This window comes from Lissotriton helveticus, chromosome 11, assembly GCF_964261635.1.
Source record: "Lissotriton helveticus chromosome 11, aLisHel1.1, whole genome shotgun sequence".
Lineage (NCBI taxonomy): Eukaryota > Metazoa > Chordata > Amphibia > Caudata > Salamandridae > Lissotriton > Lissotriton helveticus.
Window position 1 is genome coordinate 448314885 of NC_136072.1, and position 18850 is coordinate 448333734.

The following is an 18850-nucleotide window of genomic DNA, read 5'->3' on the forward strand; positions in this document are numbered from 1 at the left end:
TTAATTACAGGCTTTTAGTGGAGCAAACAACTAAATCTCTGGATGATTGGTCCCGGCTCCAACTCGCTTGGTTTGGTAGGCTGGCGGCAATCAAGATGACGGTACTGCCGCGTATTTTATATCTTTTCCAGATGTTGCCTTTGAGCCCCCCGCCGAGTACCATACAGAAGTTGCAGGGACTGCTTACCAAATTCTTATGGAATCACAAACGTCCAAGGATTGCCTCCGCGGTGCTAGTGGCCCCTAGAGCTAGCGGTGGGCTGGGCTTTCCCGCGCTGCAAGCGTATTACCAGGCAGCCTGTCTGTGATTTATCCTTGAATGGAATAGGCCGTACTCCAGTAAGCACTGGCTGTTTATGGATTAGGCGGTGGCGGGGTGCAATGTTTGGCGTGAGTTATGGCTCCCTCGAAAGCACAGAGCGTGGGGCCCACACTCGTCCCCGGTGACGTTGCCGACTATGAAGGCGAGGGACCAGCTGGCGCGGCGTAAAGTCTGGACCACCTTCCCCTCGCCCCATGATGCCCATTGTCGATAACCCGGATTTCCCGCCTGGCTGCTCCTCCCTGATCTTTCAGCGCTGGAGGGAGGAAGGATGCAAGAGGGTGGGCCAACTCTTTGACCTAAATGGCTTAATCTCGTTCTCCGAGCTCCATCGAAACGACTTTTTCCTCTATGATTCCGATGCCTTTCCCTACTCGCAATTAGCACATTGGGTCAGTCAGTCTCCTAACATTGCTGATATGTCCCGCCCATTGACGGCCCTGGAATGTTGGGTGTTTGCAAAAAAGATGATCGCAAACTTATCCCTGACTTATATGCTATGATCATTACATGCCCTAAGGCTCCACGCACTAAAGCGCAGGTTCACTGGGAGACGGAGTGGGACGCCCGCTGTCGCGTAAGGAGTGGGAGAAGGTGTTTTATCACGCGCATCACACAGCTGCCAATGTTGCAGGTGCCGAATCGGCCTACAAGGTGGTGGCATACTGGTACCATACCCCAGCGCGTATTAAGGCCGGGGACCCGAATTGTACAGGTCTGTGTTGGAGGGGCTGTGATGCGCCGGGCACCTTGACGCACCTACTCTGGCACTGCCCGAAACTAGAGCGCTACTGGAAGGTGGTCCTCGATGATATAGATGACGCCTTTCACATCACATTTCCCAGGGCTCCTGAACACGTGCTGCTAGGGCTCCCGCATGCGAAAGCGTTTCCCCTGCGCTCTCTGAGGGGTAAGCTCTGGCGTTGTTAGCGGCGCGCTTAGTCATCCTTACGCAATGGCGATCCACTGCCCCTCCCGATCCAAGGGACTGGATTCGGCGACTGTGGCATTTATTGGCGATGGAAAGACTTTCTTTGTGCATGGATGGCAGGGGGAGGATTATGCAGAGCTGTGGTACCCATTCATTCACCTCCTATCTCGTGATCTGCGAGAGGTAACGTGTCCGAAATATTTGCAGATCCTGCAACTTATCCCGGTGGAGCCCCAAGGGGTAGTCCAATAGATCCGAGGGCTCTGGGATGTGCTGAGGGGCAGGTGTGATTTAGTGTGCGCTAGGGGAGTAGAAGAGACTGATGTGGAGGGGGGAGGGGTGGGGGAGTGGGGGTGGGGGAGTGGGGGGGCGGGAGGGGTTCCTATTCTGTTTGCTGTTCCTGTTTTTCTTCGTAAATGCAGTAAAACGCTAGGAGTGCTGGCCGTTCCACCTGACATTGCATACGCCATCGCCGGGTCGCCCCCGGGGTGTAGACCCAAAGGCTGTGCTCACTCAATGTTGAAATATCACTTGATATTGCTCTGCCGGCCGGTGGATGTAGGCAGCTGAGCTGTGTTTTATGACGTTATGCTGCTCAATAAAAATCATTGATTCTAAAAGTGGTAATATCCACACTTTCCTTAACGCAATATAATATTTACAAAATGCACATTCAAAAAAATGTAAATACAACATTAATGGAGTATTTCGAAAATAAATGCAGTTTATAAGATTATTGAATAACAAACAATGATGTTTGATAGGTTTCAACACTTAATAAAAAATACAAAAAACACATTACTATAAACAGGTCATATAGGAGAGCGAAAGACGTGCCAAACAACACCCAGAAACCTGGCTGGTGAATCCGACCTGCAATACATCGAGGTCAGCATGGATTGTAGTCTCAATAAAACACAAGTTTTAGCAAGGTACAACAAGGAGGATCTACCTTCGATTTTGAGGTTGATTGCCTTGCTCCTCCTCCTACTCTACCATACCTTGGTACACTCCAACACGTTGCAGAAACATCAACATGCTTCCTGAAATATAAGATTTAAAAAAAAGAATTCTGGCTTTTTTTGATAGTTTGTTTCCGACATTGCCGGTTGGGGAGGTGGCACTGCCATAGCAACGTCGAAGGAAAGGGTATTTTAAATATGGCTGGCGGAGTTATGGCTGATGTTACTCTGTCCACTGTATTTACATGATTACTCCTTCAAGGGATCAATGCAAAACTGTAAAAGTCGGCAGAGGCTTAACGGAATTTCGTTAATCAAACAGCCAAACTCTACACAGACTTCCACGAAAGAAGAAGGTTTTATGGATGATTTCTGACAGATCTAAGGCATCCCCTCAACTCTGGATCAGCCATATATCTTTTGAGCGAAGAAGCAGTATTGTCATTGTGCCTAGCATTAGTGAGCGGAGAGTCATTCAAACTCATATACATGAGTAGGTGAAAGGCAGCAATCTCATGTTGTTGGACCCTGTGTTCGGAGAAACGGGAATGTTCCTTTGTGGAGAGCAGGGCTTTAAGAGTTATGAAAAAACTTGGGGGTCTCTCATAGGGGCGTGGCGACTGTAATTAACGGTGTGGCTTAAAAGCGCAGTAAGCTCAAAATCTCTGCTTAGCATAGTGTGCCACCCGACTGGTACTTTGCTGTTTCTGTCATTGCACCCAGATATATAAAACAGCAAGTAACATTACACCTACAACAAGCCAGGACTATTGGCTTTACCAATGGTTGTTAGTTGCACAAGATAAATAAGCAACAACTAAGGCTTCCTTATACATAACATTGAAAATGCTTCAGGTCTGACACGATGAGACTGTGAAAGATCTGTAATGAGTCTCATTCAAGTTACATGAAAGTGAGTGAAGGCTTCACTGTTGCCGAGTTAAGATTTTCGGATTTTTCACCCCGAGGGTAAGGCAAAAATGGAGAGCCCGATGGCGACCCGTCTCAGCACCTGCTTTTTAAAAACTGCCTGTGCTGAACTCCGGCAGGACCCGGCCCACTTAAAGACCTGGCGGAGGGAACTGAGATTCCCTGTATAGACATAGGGTTTCAGCACCGTTTTGAAGTGCAAAAGTGAAGAGGAGAAACCCTTGTGTGAATTTTTAGGCCTTGCTTAAGGCTTAACTTTCCGATTTCTCTAAAATTATATATAGTATAATATAGTTACTTATGGGACCTGTCCGTCAGCCATCTTCTTTAGTCTGTTAGCGTGTCATTCACATTTTTATTCTGCTATAAAAAACCTTTCGATTTTACTCAAATGAGATATAGTATAATATAGATACTTATTGGGCCTTTCCGTCCGCCCTCTTCATTAGTCTGTTAGTGTGTCATTCACATTTTTATTCTGTTATATACAGCTTACAGCAGGGGGCAGTGGGTTAGCCCACTTCAACGAGTGTCTAACTTTACTGTGAAAGACAGCATTCTGCCCTTTCACAAGGGTCACATCCACACACAAAGTAGTTCACTCCAGTGCCAGGAACTACAATGGCAAGATATGATTTTTAAGATCAAATCATATTTTTGATTTTAGCCTGTTTTTTTTTTATTGATGAGGGCTTAGCACCCTCCCCAACAATAAGGTTTTGCAGAAACCATTACACAACTAAACAAGTATTGTGAAACCAAAAGGTAAGTGGCCAATGCCAAACCTATTTGCCAATGCTTCTTAGTAATAATGTTGGAAAAGCTTGATGAGGGATTAGTATAATAACAGTTTACGGCTGGCATGGCTCATGGGTGGGGGAGCGGGCACAGGGTTGTGTGAGGTGGGGGAACGGGCGAGTGGTTGCGGGGGAAGGGGGATTGCGGGGTTTAAATTTAAAAAAAAGAACTTACCTTTCCCGGGCCCCGCGTCTTCAGTGCTGGGTTTGCTCCAGATTTCCTGCCTCCGCAGGAATAGGAAGCAGGCAGCCTCCCTCCCCTCCCCTAAGCCAATCACAATGCTGCAATGGCAGCGTTGTGATTGGTTGGGACGCCGACCACACAGGCGTCTATGGGGAGGCCATTATCTCCCTGCAGCCTACATGGGGAAAAGAGAAAGTGAGCATGACTGGTTTGGTTGGCCCCAGAGGGCCGACCAAACAGTCAGGGCCCGCAGCATTGGGCTAGCCACTCCTGCCCTCGAGCAGACTGGCCCACCCCCAACCAAACCCTTCTGCTTTCTCGCAGTGCAAGAAGCAGAAACATGAAATGGTATTTATTATACCATTTTATGTTTCTGCTTCTCGCACTGCGAGAAATAAGTGGGGCGGCGCTCCTCCTCCAACATGGAGGAGCCGCCCCTGCATAATAGCATGTTTTTATACAACCCTTCATACCTAACTTCTGATGTTTCCAGACAATAACAAATGTTACTGTTACCCAATTAATGGTACACAATTTATTAACCTGCAGAAAAATAGGAAACTGTGTCAGCTGTGTTGGGGGGTCAAATTCACAACTTGCAGATCATATCTTTTTTAGCAGCGATCATTAAACCCACAGAGCCATCTTGCCAAACAGACTTCTGGTCTCATCCCTTTTTGCACTTCTTGATGTACGGTCCACAAACCTTTTTTTAGAAAAGAAAACGTATTTGTTTTGCTTTTAATTGGTGCCGCGCAATATTGCCCACCTGTCCATGTCACAAATACATAGCAGACACACAGTATTTGGCACAGGTTCCTTGTGTGGTTTAACGATTTAATGTAAGTGCTGCACTTGGCATCATTATTAAAGAGTGCATTCCATGAAGAATTACAGAATTTACTCATATCAATGTGTTTATCATAACAGATTGTGATAATTAAACCATCCTTATTTAGTAAATGATGAACTCTCTATAAAATGAAATTCGACTCTCATAATGTGTACTTTGAGATTGTAAATCACACTCACTGCTTAGATAACAGAATAGAAACCATCCTCACATATGCAGAATGCGATTTTACTTAAAACGATCAAAGTTCATGTAATGAGTGCATATTTCATATATTTGATTAAAATGTAGTTCTTAGCCATACTGATATGCGATTATTTTGACGCCTTACTGAATGTTACATGTAATATAATTCTAATGCACTAGAAACTTATATTCATTTGTGTTTAAATGTGCACACGTATAATAAATGTGCACCATTGAGTTAATGCTTTAGCTTGTCCTATGTCGGCTTGTATTTTACCATTGCTGCATAAAGACTGTTTTCCAGTTTCTGCTAACGTGACATTTTCTTGCAGATATTCACATGCACTGTTAGTTGTAGAATAGATACATTACTGTACTAGAGATAGAGAAAGAGCCTGAGAAGAAGACCTGATGAAGGAACATGGGAAACCAGAGCATCAACTGAAAGGCCTATTGAGCAAATGTAGCAAACTGATGTGTGCATGAGAAGGAGATGTTGTTCCCATGTATAGTGTGAGACTTTCTGCTAATGTTGCAGTTTGCAACATGAGAAATTGACAAGAACAATTGACACCTGATGATGCGTACAAAGTGGGTGTTACCTAGTGGATTGTGGGTGTTATCATTTAGTGCTCACTTTGTTAGCGTTTCAGAGGCTCTTTTAAATTTTTGAAGATGCTGTGCCCGTACTTTCAAGACTGTAAGATTCTCTCTTGGAACCTTACAAAAGCCCCTCTTTGCAGATCCTGATGTTTTCTCATGAATGCGTAGAGGACTCTCCTGAACCTTTAGAGGTTTAGAGTTCTATGCCTACTTTGATGTCTTCCTAATTGTGGTTTAGGTTAACACTTACCCCAGTAGCAGCTGGCATCTACTGAGGGTGGAAGGGTGGGCAAACAAAATTTTTAAAAAAATACGAAAAACGCTTACAGATCGTGAGAGATGACGTCCTCCTTACTCCAATGTCTTCTGCAGGGACTGCAATGCAGGCCCCCGCAAACTCCCTCGAATAATCCAGGTCTGCTCACATGCTGTTAACCAGCATGTGAGCAGTGCCCTGATTGGCCTCTGTCGCCGCTCCCGAGGGTCATGTATGCCTGCACTTGCTCTCAACCTAGCTGTCTTAAAACAGCTGGGTTGAGTCGTTTAAAGTGTGCATGCGAGGCTGGCCATCTCAAGACGGTTCTGCCAAAGAGACATTCACTCTTTAAACAAGTGCAAAGGAAGCCCTCTGCCCACCACTCCTCCCTGCACACTTAGCAAACACCGCCCGTCCTGATGCTCGGTTCAGGACGGAACAATAAAAACTAAAATGGCAATCAATTGAGATCTTATTTTTTATCTCTGGGGCTTTGGAGGGCACATAAGTGGGGCGACGCTCCTATGCTCCAATTGAGGCGCTGCCCCTGACTTACTCCCAGCCCCATAGAAGACCGAGTTTCTCAGATGCTGACACTTCCTTACCCAATCTTTTCTTGCCTCGTCCTGATTTCCTTCATGGAACTTCTGATTTTTGGGATCCTTTAGGTTATCGAACCATTCTCTTAGTTTGGACTAAATTTAGGAAATTTAGTTTATTCATGCATAGAAAACAGGAAACAACCTTTACAACGCAACTTCTACAACGCACTACCATTACAACAAAACTTTTACAACGCAAGATCCATTACATTGCATGCCATTACAACGCATACCATTACAACGCATGTCATTACAACGCAGTCATTACAACGCATGCCATTACAACGCAGTCATTACAACGCATACCATTACAACGCATACCATCACAACGCATAGTACCCTTACACTATCCAAAACTTACCCTACTGTTGCACCCCCTGGAGTTAGAATAGTAATTTTTACCCCTACACTCTCCAACACTTACCCTACTGTTGCACCCACTGGAGTTAGAATAGTAATTTTTACCCCTATACTATCCAATACTTACCATACATGCAATGTAGTGGTATGCGTTGTAATGGTATGCGTTGTAAAGGTAATATGCGTTGTAATGGAATGCGTTGTAAAGGTAGTTTTTAGACAATTGATTGTAATGGCATGCGTTGCAATGTAATGCGTTGTAAAGGATGTTGCATTGTAAAAAATGCGTTGTAAAGGCATGCGTTGTAAAAGTATGCGTTGTACCGTCATACAACCATAGAAAACAGAACCTGCGACTCTTCTGAGCAGCAAGTGTTATAATTAATCTTTTGTATAGCTGTGACTGAATCCCTAGTCCGCCTTAATGTCTTTCACAGGCATGGCTTCAGTGTGGCATGGTTTTGAGAATTGTCTATTTGAACATAATTTTTAATTTGCAATAAACCTTTTAACCCATAGCTACCAATTCCTGGTACTCATAGTGAAGCCAAATGGGTTGCACTGTTAATTGAATATGATTGCGATTAATGTTAACTCCCTTCACCTCTCAGTCAAAGAAAAATGTCCGTCGGAGGACTAATGGTAAGCAAGTGGGCCCAGAAAACGCTGTTATCATCCATGCAATCATACAAAATTAGCTTTTTCATTACATTGCTTTTGTACATTTAACTGTAATAGTTCAGCACTGTTATTACATGTTTATCGCACTCATTTGTTGAACATAATCAAACATTAACTGTAGCTTCGAACCAACTTTATAACCATCATTAGACCCTCTTCCCTCTTTTATGATTCAACATTGTCATGAGAATTAGTTATCCTGCCTTTGCTCTACGTATCTCTACTCCTACATGTAGCCAGCCCTCTCTTTCTGTCTAATGCACCTATTGTGTTATGTCTCTTTATTATGCTTCCTTTTGAGAGCTGGGGCCCTCTTTGTGTGTCTCTTCACCCTCTAAACTTGGACCCTAGGCAGTTAATTCTTCAAATACTGTTAGTGTTTCTTCCCATGAATTAGCAGTTGGGCACCTGTCCATTCCTCTTCTCTGTCCCCGTCTTCATACAAGGCACCACTTTCATTCTTTGCCCTTCACACCACTTCACATTTCCATCTGATGTGTGGTGGCCATCAGGTCAACACCAGTGCATGGCAGTGGCTCTCCTGGCCATTACCAGTGCTAGGTTCAACTGTCTTTATTGGCTTTTGGTCTGTGAAATGGGCCCAACAAGCATTCTACTAACTTGTAAACATTGTATTTATTTAGCATGATTTCCGTATGGCTTCTGACCCCAGCCAGAACCGAGCAGGGCAACTCCAAACCATGCAGAGAAAGTCAACATCACATCGATCAAGGTGCATCTGGGATATTTCACAGGGCCTATTGATTGTTTACCAAATGGTGGCTTTGTCTGATTATTACATCAACAAAGTATTTAACAATTTAATACATAATTTACAGCATTGGGTGACCTGGAATAGTCCAAACTGTCACAATTGTAGTAAATGTGTAGGAGCAGTGGGTAGTGAAATCAGCGGTGGCCTCCTGAAAAATATCTAGGTCCTTGGCTCTTATGTTTTTTACAGATTAAGCACTGTTCTTATCATCTGTCCATGTGATGATGTTCAATTAGTGGGGAGTCAGGTAGGGAATATGCAGATAAAATTAACTGTGTGGGCCTGATTCACAAAGGGCCTCTGGGCTCGTGGCAGGGGCCCCATAGTTGTGGCGAGGGGCACGCACTAGTGATGGGACCTCGGCATTGCAGTTTCTCCTTGAGAAGGTGGTCACACCCCATGTGCAGGTTGCCCGCTGAGACTGCAGGACCTCCTCCACGAGGGCATAGGCCCTTTGTGAATTGGATCCGTAATATTTAAATCTAGTGTTTCTAGAGACCTGATATGGGAATTCCAGGATTCTTTCCCGTTGCTTATCTTGCATAGCTCTGCCTATCTTTGTTTCCCAATCCGATGTCAGTTTCATCAGACTGCATTTAGACATTGACATAAGGTTTTTATAAAGCCAGGAGACCAGTATCAATCTGCATCTTCTCTCAAATATTAGGAGAACCTGCAACACCTCATGAGTTTCTGGCTCCAAGGAGCCAGTCCCCATGATTTCCATAATGACTGTACTACTGTTCCATAACTTAGAAAGGGGGGGCATATTTAGGAGCCCTGTCGCATCAATCTTGCACCAATCAATGTGGTGAAAGAGCGACGCAACTCAAAAATTAGATTTATGAAGCCATACAAGGCCACCTTGAGTGGACCTGAGGGTTTCATAAATCTCGATTAAAGCAACCCAGTGCAAATCGCTGCGTTGCCTTACTCTACACCAGGAAGTCGTTCTATGGGTGTCGCGAGGGTGTACTCATGCAACATTCATGGATTTTGACACATTCTCAGATTTACCAGAAGTTGTAGACCTGGGAATGAGCCAAAACCCTACTCCTCACACGGTGAGGTGTAACAAGGAGAAATATGTTTATTTCTCCTCCTTTTTTTCTCTATCAATGTGTGCTACATTATTCAGCACACATAGAAAGAGGAAAATGTCTCAGGGGATTGTTTTTGTGCAGGAAGGCGCCCCTTCCTGCACAAAAACAATCCTACTTACAACGCAAGCCTTCTTGTACCATGTTGCAAGGGTGCCTGCATTGGTGCTAGGCAGCATAAACGGCTTCGGAGCACAGGAAAAGGCAGGAGTTCTTTTAAATACGTCAAATTTCTGCCCTTTCCCTGTCACATAGTGCAGTGCAGCAAGGTGATGCTGTGCTGCACTGCATGACAATGTCATAAGTATGCCCCAGGTTCTCTGACTGTCCCTCCTTTGTGATCAAAGGGCCCAAACTTTTAAGTTCCCCATCCTCAGAGCAATAACCTGCACTTACCATCCCTGTCTCTGTCCATTCCCTTATTATACGAGCTGCGATTAACCCTTCCCTAACAGCTGGGAGACCAATCAATGACAAGGACGGGGTGTATGTTAGACTTCATGGGATTTCCCTGTCTGTGTCCATTCCCTTACTCTGCCAGCTGCGAGGAACCCTTCCCTAACAGCTAGGAGACCAATCATTGACAAGGGCGGGGTGTATGTTAGGCTTCATGGGATTTCTTTACAACTCGCGCTAGGAGCAGCTTATTTTTCTTCACCGGGCAATTAGAGGACCCTATCATCATTGCTATAAGTGCTCCCTTTTTGTGCCTTACCTATTGTCCCCATTTCTTCCAGCGGACTACTCCCCTGCCTTCCGCGGGAGCCTTAAGACAAGCCTGATATTTTAAAAAAGCACTTATTTAGTTCAGCGCTCGCTCGCGCTTTTTAAAATTCCCTACCTTGCACTCAGGGACTTCTCCCTTGATTTTGCCTTCCCGCGCAGCCGAGGTTGACGCTGCCGCGGCCTCAGAACCACCCGCCTGCCGCCTTCAGCGGACGCTCCCCCGGCCACGCCCACTTCTTTGGCCACGCCCACCTGGGATGCTTACATAGGAGCTGAATACAAGCTCTCCTCTACCGGACTACTCCCCTGCCTTCCGCGGGAGCCTTAAGACAAGCCTGATATTTTAAAAAAGCACTTATTTAGTTCAGCGCTCGCTCGCGCTTTTTAAAATTCCCTACCTTGCACTCAGGGACTTCTCCCTTGATTTTGTCTTCCCGCGCAGCCGAGGTTGACGCTGCCGCGGCCTCAGAACCACCCGCCTGCCGCCTTCAGCGGACGCTCCCCCGGCCACGCCCACTTCTTTGGCCACGCCCCTAAGCTGTCCTATAAACCATGTGTCTCCACCGTACGCGCAGCGGACGGGCGCAGCGGGCGCGCCGTTTGCGCGCCGAAGGCGCGCCTAAGGCAAGCCCATCTGCGCCCGTCCGCGACCAGACGGGCCCAGGGCCCCGAGACGCTGCCCGTTTTCTACCATACTCTCCTGCCTCTCTTAGAAATCTTCAGCAGCCCCCCTGTGCTCTCCCACCTACAACTTGGGATCGCTTGCTGTCTCTCGGCATTGCTGCCGAACTGCCTTCTCCTAGACTCACTCACGCATCTGTGTTGTCCCCAGCTCCGCCTGAAACCCGGATTCGCATATTGTACCTTAATACACGCTCTCTCCCCCAACATCACATTGATATCTTTCTTCTGCTAACCGCCGAAAACCCAGACATTCTGCTGCTCTCCGAGACCTGGTTGTCTGACCTGTCTCTTCCAGATATTTTGGCTGCGTTACCCCCCAATTACTACCTGTTGAACGCCAACCGGCCTGACGGTCGCCGCGGCGGTGGGGTTGCAGCAATCATCCGCAAAGACCTACCCCTCATCAAGTCTTCATCACTGTGCCTCCCTGATGTCGAAAATCTTGTAATCAGCTTGCCCACCGAAGCCGGTGCCCTAACTCTCATCATTTTATATCGCATGCCTACCCCCATGCCTCTGTTTCCTGCCGCTTTTTGTGAGCAGCTTTCTGCTTTAATGACCTCCTCAGTCCGTATCGCCATATATGGCGACTTCAACTATTGGTTTAACCATGCTGACGCCGGTCCTCACGCCACCGAATTGTTTGAGGCACTTTCTAGCCTCAACTTGACGCAGCATGTCACTTCCCCCACTCATATTGGGGGCAACATTCTAGACCACATCTGGACACAGGGGGTGTTGCTCTCTAGCCTGACCATCTCCCCTTGTGTCTGGTCCGATCATTCACTGATCGCGTCATCTATTCTTATAAAGGGCCTGGTTAGGCCCCCCTCCCGGCACGGAGGGGTAGCTCGAAATTGGAAGTCTCTCGACCCATCCGCTTTCCTCTCTCTTCTCGCTAAGACTCAGCCTGTACTCTCTGACTCCCTAGATGTCAACACCATGGACGCTAACATCTCACATTGGCTCACGACGGCTAGCGACGTATGCGCACCTCTCTCCCGCTTTTCCCGTACACACCCCAACAAGTCCCACAAATGGTACAACCACACTTTAAAATTACAACATCTGGAGCTGCGCCGACTGGAAGGTAGATGGCGGCGCAACTATCTCAGCTCCAACAGGGAAGCTTACGTCTTTGCGCGTAAAGCTTACAAAGCCACAATCATTTCTACCAAGACTGCTTTTATCTCTAATAGAATTCTAACAGCCCCCAACAGATCCAAGGAGATCTTTAAAGTCCTTGGCGAACTGACATCGGACGCCAGGACACTCCCGAGCCCATCCCCTTCCTCAGAGTCATGCACTGCCTTAAATTCATTTTTCATCGACAAAATCATCGCCATTAAAAATTCCATTCCTTACGCTCCTCCCCCAATAACAGCAGCACCCCCCCTTTTAAACACTTCTACCTTCCCTCAGGTCCCCGCGCTTGACTTGGAATCTCTTGTTAAACTGTCCACTCGCGTGAAATCTGGATCCCCCAAGGACTGCTGCCCTCCCTCTGTGTTCCGCGATATCTGCCAAACTCTTCCACATTGTATCCTCCCTCTTCTTAACTCTTCCCTCTCTTCGGGTATAGTCCCCAGTTCATTTAAGGAGGCCGTACTGTTGCCTCTCTTAAAAAAACCTGGCGCCGATTCAGCGACCCTGGCCAATTATCGCCCCATATCCCTCCTGCCCTTTTTATCTAAAATCCTGGAGGCTCACGTAACGACCTGCCTCTCGCATTTTATTGAGGAGACCAACTTTCTGGCGCCCAACCAGGCTGGGTTCAGACCAGCCCATTCCACGGAGGCTGTGATCCTTGCCGTGTTGGACAACCTTAGACGCAATGATGACAGAGGGCAACCCCAGGCATTAGTCTTGCTCGATCTATCGGCGGCATTCGACACGGTGGACCATAACATCTTAATCCACCGTGTCGAGTCCGCCGGAGTCTGTGGGGTTGCTCTGTCCTGGATCAAATCCTTTTTAGAGGAGAGATCCCAGGCAGTCAGCATGGGCCCCTTCCGTGCCACCAGCGTCTCATCATCCTGTGGGGTCCCTCAAGGTTCTTCCCTGTCTCCCCTCCTTTTTAATTTGTACCTCCAACCCCTCCTTCATTCTTTAGGTAAGTGGGACATCACCGTGTTCAATTACGCGGATGATCTACAGATTATTTTTCCCCTCACCACGCCTGACGCCGCCAAAAACTTTCAGACAGTCTTGTTACACATCCAGCATTGGATGAATCAAAACCAACTCAAGCTCAATCCGAGCAAGACTGAGCTTCTCCTTCCTGGGAGAAGTGCCCCTTTTTGGGGCCCTCAGTACTGGCCGGTTGAGCTCGGAACATCTCCTTCTCCTGCTGGATGTGTAAAAAGCCTCGGGGTCCTGATTGATTCCGGACTCTCTCTCAAGGCACAAGTGAGCGCAGTAACATCCTCCTGTATGTTCCAGCTCTACAGGATACGGAAAGTCGCCCACTTCCTGTCGCCTGAAGCCTTGTTGCAAGTTTTAATTGCCCTGGTGATGTCCCGGCTGGAGTTTTCCAACTCAATCTATTACGGTCTTCCCAAATCCCAGCTGGCCAGGTTACAGATCGTGCAAAACCAGGCAGCTCGGCTCGCTTTCAGGATCCCCAAATGGCAGTCGGCTCAACCTCTGCTACGCCACCTTCACTGGCTACCAGTCAGTGACAGAATCACTTTTAAGGTTCATTGCCTGGTCTTCAAAGCCCTCGCTGGCCCCTCCCCCACTTTCCTTAAGTCCCTAATCACTCCCTACTGTCCTTCTCGCACTCTTAGGTCTACTCATCTCCAACTCCTAGTTGTTCCTCGTTTCAATCTCTCTAGATCGGGCGGTCGCAGCTTCTCTTGTCTAGCCCCTAAGCTGTGGAACTCCCTCCCACTTCAACTCAAGTCTTCTTGCTCCCTCCTCTCCTTCAGGAAATCATTAAAAACACTACTCTTCCCTCCCCCCCACTAATTTTTCTCCTCTTTTCTGTCTCCTCTCTTCCTTCCCCAAGTCCGTTTAGCGCCAGGAAACTCACGGTGACAGTGCGCTCAATAAATTCATCATAACATAACATAACATAACATAACCTAGCCATTTAGCTGCACACTGCAACTGTGCAGCCAGAAAGTAGAGTTTATGGTCTGGGGCTCCCAAACCCACTTCATTCATTTGAAGTGTATGTAGATATGTTCTAGCCATGCCACCAACCCCAGATCATTTGCCGTATGAGCATATTCAGGGCTTTAAATAAACTCTGTGGAAGCTAGATCAGGAGGTTACAAAGGTAATACAATACCCCCAGCAAGACTATCATTTTGAAAAACATGATTCTGGCCATTGTCAGTAATTTAAGTGTGCTCCAGAATTCCATTGTTTCCTCTCAGCGACCTCAGGGCACCTCTCGAGTTCACATCTCCTAAGCCTTTCTCACTGTCATTGTTGGAAATGGTCCTTCCTGAAGCATCACCCCAAAACTTTTTGCCTTCTTTCTCCCCTTTTTGCTGAATTCATTTATTTTTTTAAATGTTGGCTTGAGCACTCTGTGCACTTTATCACTGCTAACCAGTGCTAAAGTGACCTTGCTCTCTCCTTGAAAAATGGTAGCATTGGCTCATACCCAATTGACATATTTAATTCATGCAGAAGTCCCTAGTAAAGAGCACTACATAAATGCTGCTAAAAGAAGACCTACAGCACTCATTGTGCCACCAACTTAAGTAGCTCTCTAACTCATTGCTCGAACATGCCTCCACAATGCTGGGATCCAAGAGAAGGCCCTGGATCGGACCACCTCCTTCCTCTCCGGCCGAACACAGAGCGTCCGCCTCCCCCCTTTCGCTCCGAAGCCACCGAAATCATCAGCGGTGTACCCCAGGGATCATCCCTCAGCCCAACGCTGTTAAACATCTACATGGCACCGCTCACCCATGTCACCCGAATACACAACCTCAACATCATCTCCTATGCTGACGACACCCAGCTGATCCTCTCCCTCACCAAGGACCCCCACACAGCCAAAACCAACCTCCACGAAGGAATGAAGGCTGTCGCCGAATGGATGAGGAGCAGCCAACTGAAGCTAAACTCGGACAAAACGGAGGTCCTCATCCTCGGACCCACCACCTCGGCCTGGGATGACTCCTGGTGGCCAACAACTCTAGGAACAGCTCCAATACCCACCGACCACGCACGCAACCTAGGGGTCATCCTCAACTCCACCCTCTCCATGACAAAGCAGGTAAACGCCGTCACATCCTCCTGCCTCAACACCCTCTGCATGCTACACAGAATCTACAAATGGATCCCCACCGAAACAAGAAGAACGGTCACCCAGGCCCTCGTCAGCAGCAGATTGGACTACGGAAACGCCCTCTACGCAGGAACCTCGGCCAAACTCCTGAGACGGCTTCAACACATCCACAACGCCTCAGCACGCCTGATCCTCGACATCCCCGCCGCAGCCACATCACACCCCATCTGAGAGACCTGCACTGGCTCCCCGTCAACAAAAGGATAGCCTTCAAGCTCCTCACCCACGCACACAGAGCACTCCACAGCACAGGACCAGATTACCTCAACAGACGACTCAGCTTCTACTCCCCCACCCACCAGCTCCGCTCCGCAGACCTCGCCCTCGCCACGGTCCCACGCATCCGAAGAGCGACCTCCAGTGGCAGATCGTTCTCCCACCTCGCCGCCAAGACCTAGAACACCCTCCCCATCCACCTATGGCAGACCCAAGACCAGCTGACCTTCAGAAGACTCTTTAAGACATGGCTTTTCGAGCAGTAACTGCACCACCCTACCCCCAGCGCCTTGAGACCCTCACAGGTATGTAGTGCGCTCTACAAATGTTTTGATTGATTGATTGATTGCTCAGGCCTGTCATTGTAGAACCTGTGTGGGCAATTGCCATGTCAACCTGGCAAAATAAACCTTTTGCCAGCCCCAAACCTTTCCTTTTTATACCTATAAATCCGACAACCCAAAAGGCTGAGTTCAATGTATCTGAAAGGCAGGATACGTACTTTTAAGTTTTACATGTCCTGGTAGTGAATACCACTTAAATTCATTTTTCACTACTGCAAAACCTATCTCTTCCATAGCATAACATTGGGATTACCTTTTTCATTTTATAAGTGTAATTCCCAATGGTGAAAAGATAGACTTTTTAAGTTTGGTTTCCCTAGAATCGTAATTTAAAATCCAAACTTATGATGAATTCTGGTTTTAAATTGCAATTCTGAAAATGCCACTTTTAGAAAGATGGCATTTTCTTACTTTAGCCATTTGGTGCCTGGTGCCTGTCGATAATCACATGTCTATAGTGGGTGGCAGCTGGGCTTTGTGTATTCCCCCTAGATCACCACACACAATGGGAGCTTAGGTGTCACGTGATGGGTTATCCTGGCAGGATGGGAGGGAGGGGCTGGACCCAGCTTCAAATACCCCTGAATAGGCTGTGGCCTGTCCCCACACAAAGGGTTGAATACCCCCCACAGTAAGTCTGGTGCCAGGGCATGAAAGGATTAACTTGGTGCACTTCAAAGGCTAGTCTTTGAAGTCTCCCTCACTTCAAAGGCACAACTGGGTATAGGCACTGGAGCTCCGACACCACCACTTCAGTACACTTCTAGACCTGTGGATACTCTGCCAGGAAGAAAGACGGATGCGCTGCTGAAAGGACTGCCACTTTGCTGGACCGTTACTCTGCTGGACTCCTGATTACTGTACTGACCTGTTGTCTCCTGCCCTTTTGCCTGGCTGAGAAGGACCGGACTAACCCTGGGTGGTGAACTCCGATCCGCTTGCGGAGTTTGCAGAGTTTTCTGCACCGCGCGTTACACGGAGTTCCAAAAAACTCCGCTCTGTATAGCAGAGCTGAGTTTTTTTCCTCGCTCGTGTTCGTCAACGTCAAGTTGGCGACCACGAGTGAGGAAAATCAACCTCCCATCAAGATTTTTCCTTGTTCGCGATTGTCAACATCAAGTTGGCGAGCACGATCGTGGAAAATCAACATCCCGGCAAGATTTCTCAATGCGGGAGGGTCAGGTTTCTCATTGCCAGTGGTCGCATATGCCCACAACAGCTCGCGTTGGGAAACTGCCCGTTCGCATTGAGATAGCTGCTGTTCGAGTAAAAATCTACTCGAGCGGCAGAAAAGGAAAGCAGGGAACGCTTGCACTGTGCATGGTGCCGTTCACAATGATTGCACAGTGCGGACAAGCATCCGGCACTGTGCAATCACCGCAAATGGCATTTTTCTATCGTACTCCACCACTTGATGAGCTCCCCGTAGTGCGGGAGAGTTTTTTTCGCACTTCGCAGAGTTACGCATAGTGCAACTCCACGAACTTCGCCCTTGGTTAGACAGGACCTGCTTCACTTGAACCCAAAGGGATTCCAAGGGTGAAGATCAATAATATTGCGGGGAAGTGGCAACCTTTATGTATCCTCTGGGTGGGGGATTTAATCTGTACTCTAGTGTAGTTCCTATATTCCCAATAGGCTCTGCGCATTGGAATAATATAAACAGCAGTGTAGACGTAGGACTGAGGTCATCTAGGTCTCTACTGACTATATTAGACTTAATTAGTTTTGCCAGCTAGCTCAGAGGTCACTAGAAACGTTCTCGAATGTTCAAGAAGGAGTTAACTTTCCTGATTTAGACAAGAAGGGATTCGTTTCTGACAACCGCATAAACATGACAACTTTGCTCCCTCAGAATAAAGAGTATATCTCTAGAGTTGTGTGAAAACAATAGACAGCTATTTCACTCAGTCAATCGTGCATAGTTAGTTTCACCAGAGTGCAGAGAAATAGAGAGACGGGCGTTTTCAATAAAAGGTGTTATTTATTGAGCAGTCTTCTTTCTCATGCAAGAGAAGTGAGTTGCCACAATTGCAATACTTATCATGAAGTAAAGTGCGTACAGTAAAAGGAGTAATATGAAATAATACTGTAAAAGCATTGATATGGTTTCTTAGCCATATGATACTTTAAAACGGATAAAATATATACATACATAAAAACATTGACTAAACGTACTCAACTGGTGCTTCTAAGATACGCCTACCCCGGTGTACCTGACCTAAGCCTAATATGTGGGAAGGAGTAAGTAAGTTGCAGTTTAAGTTAAGTTGGTTTTTCCCAAGAATCTGAATCAAGAATTCGCTTAAGGGTTTAATCAGCTCCGTACCTTGGTTCTAGAATGAAGGAGGTCTTGTATCTCGCTCTCAGGACTCGATCTCCCGGCAACCCGCAAGGGTGACTGGAAACACCGGAGCTGGAATTTCTCGGCAGGAGAAAAGACAGCGTCTCTCTCAGTGCGTCAAATGGGAGGGTCGGCTTCCTCCGGCACTCGCATCAGCTGGGCGTCGGGCAAGTAGATAGCCGCTCTGCTCCAAACCACCGTGTGTTTGCTTAAGGCAACGTTGGTATATTTATACCTGGAAGGTGCAGAGTTTGACGTAAGGTTGGACATAAGACGTCACTAAGAACTAACAGTTCTTCCTGGACTCCAGGAGTTCTTGTTCAAATCAAAACTTCCCGGGCTGCTGGAGGCTAGGTTTGTTTAAAGAATGTGTTGTACTTTCTAGGAGTCTATGGGAGTAGCCTTGCCGTATTTGGACTGCATGGGCTATGACTAGATATGGACATGATTCCTATGCCTTTATAAGGATATGTTTTGTTATAACCACATAAGGGCATGAATCGGGGATATCTTGATTAGGGTCCTAGATAGATTCACAACAACCACTCCACGTATTAATGTCCCTCATTACTTAAATACTAAGCAATACTAAACATATAACGATGCATGTGTTTTCCAACCCACCCCAAAATACATAAATTGCATTTGAAATGGTGTATGGTATATACACGAGAATGAGTATTTA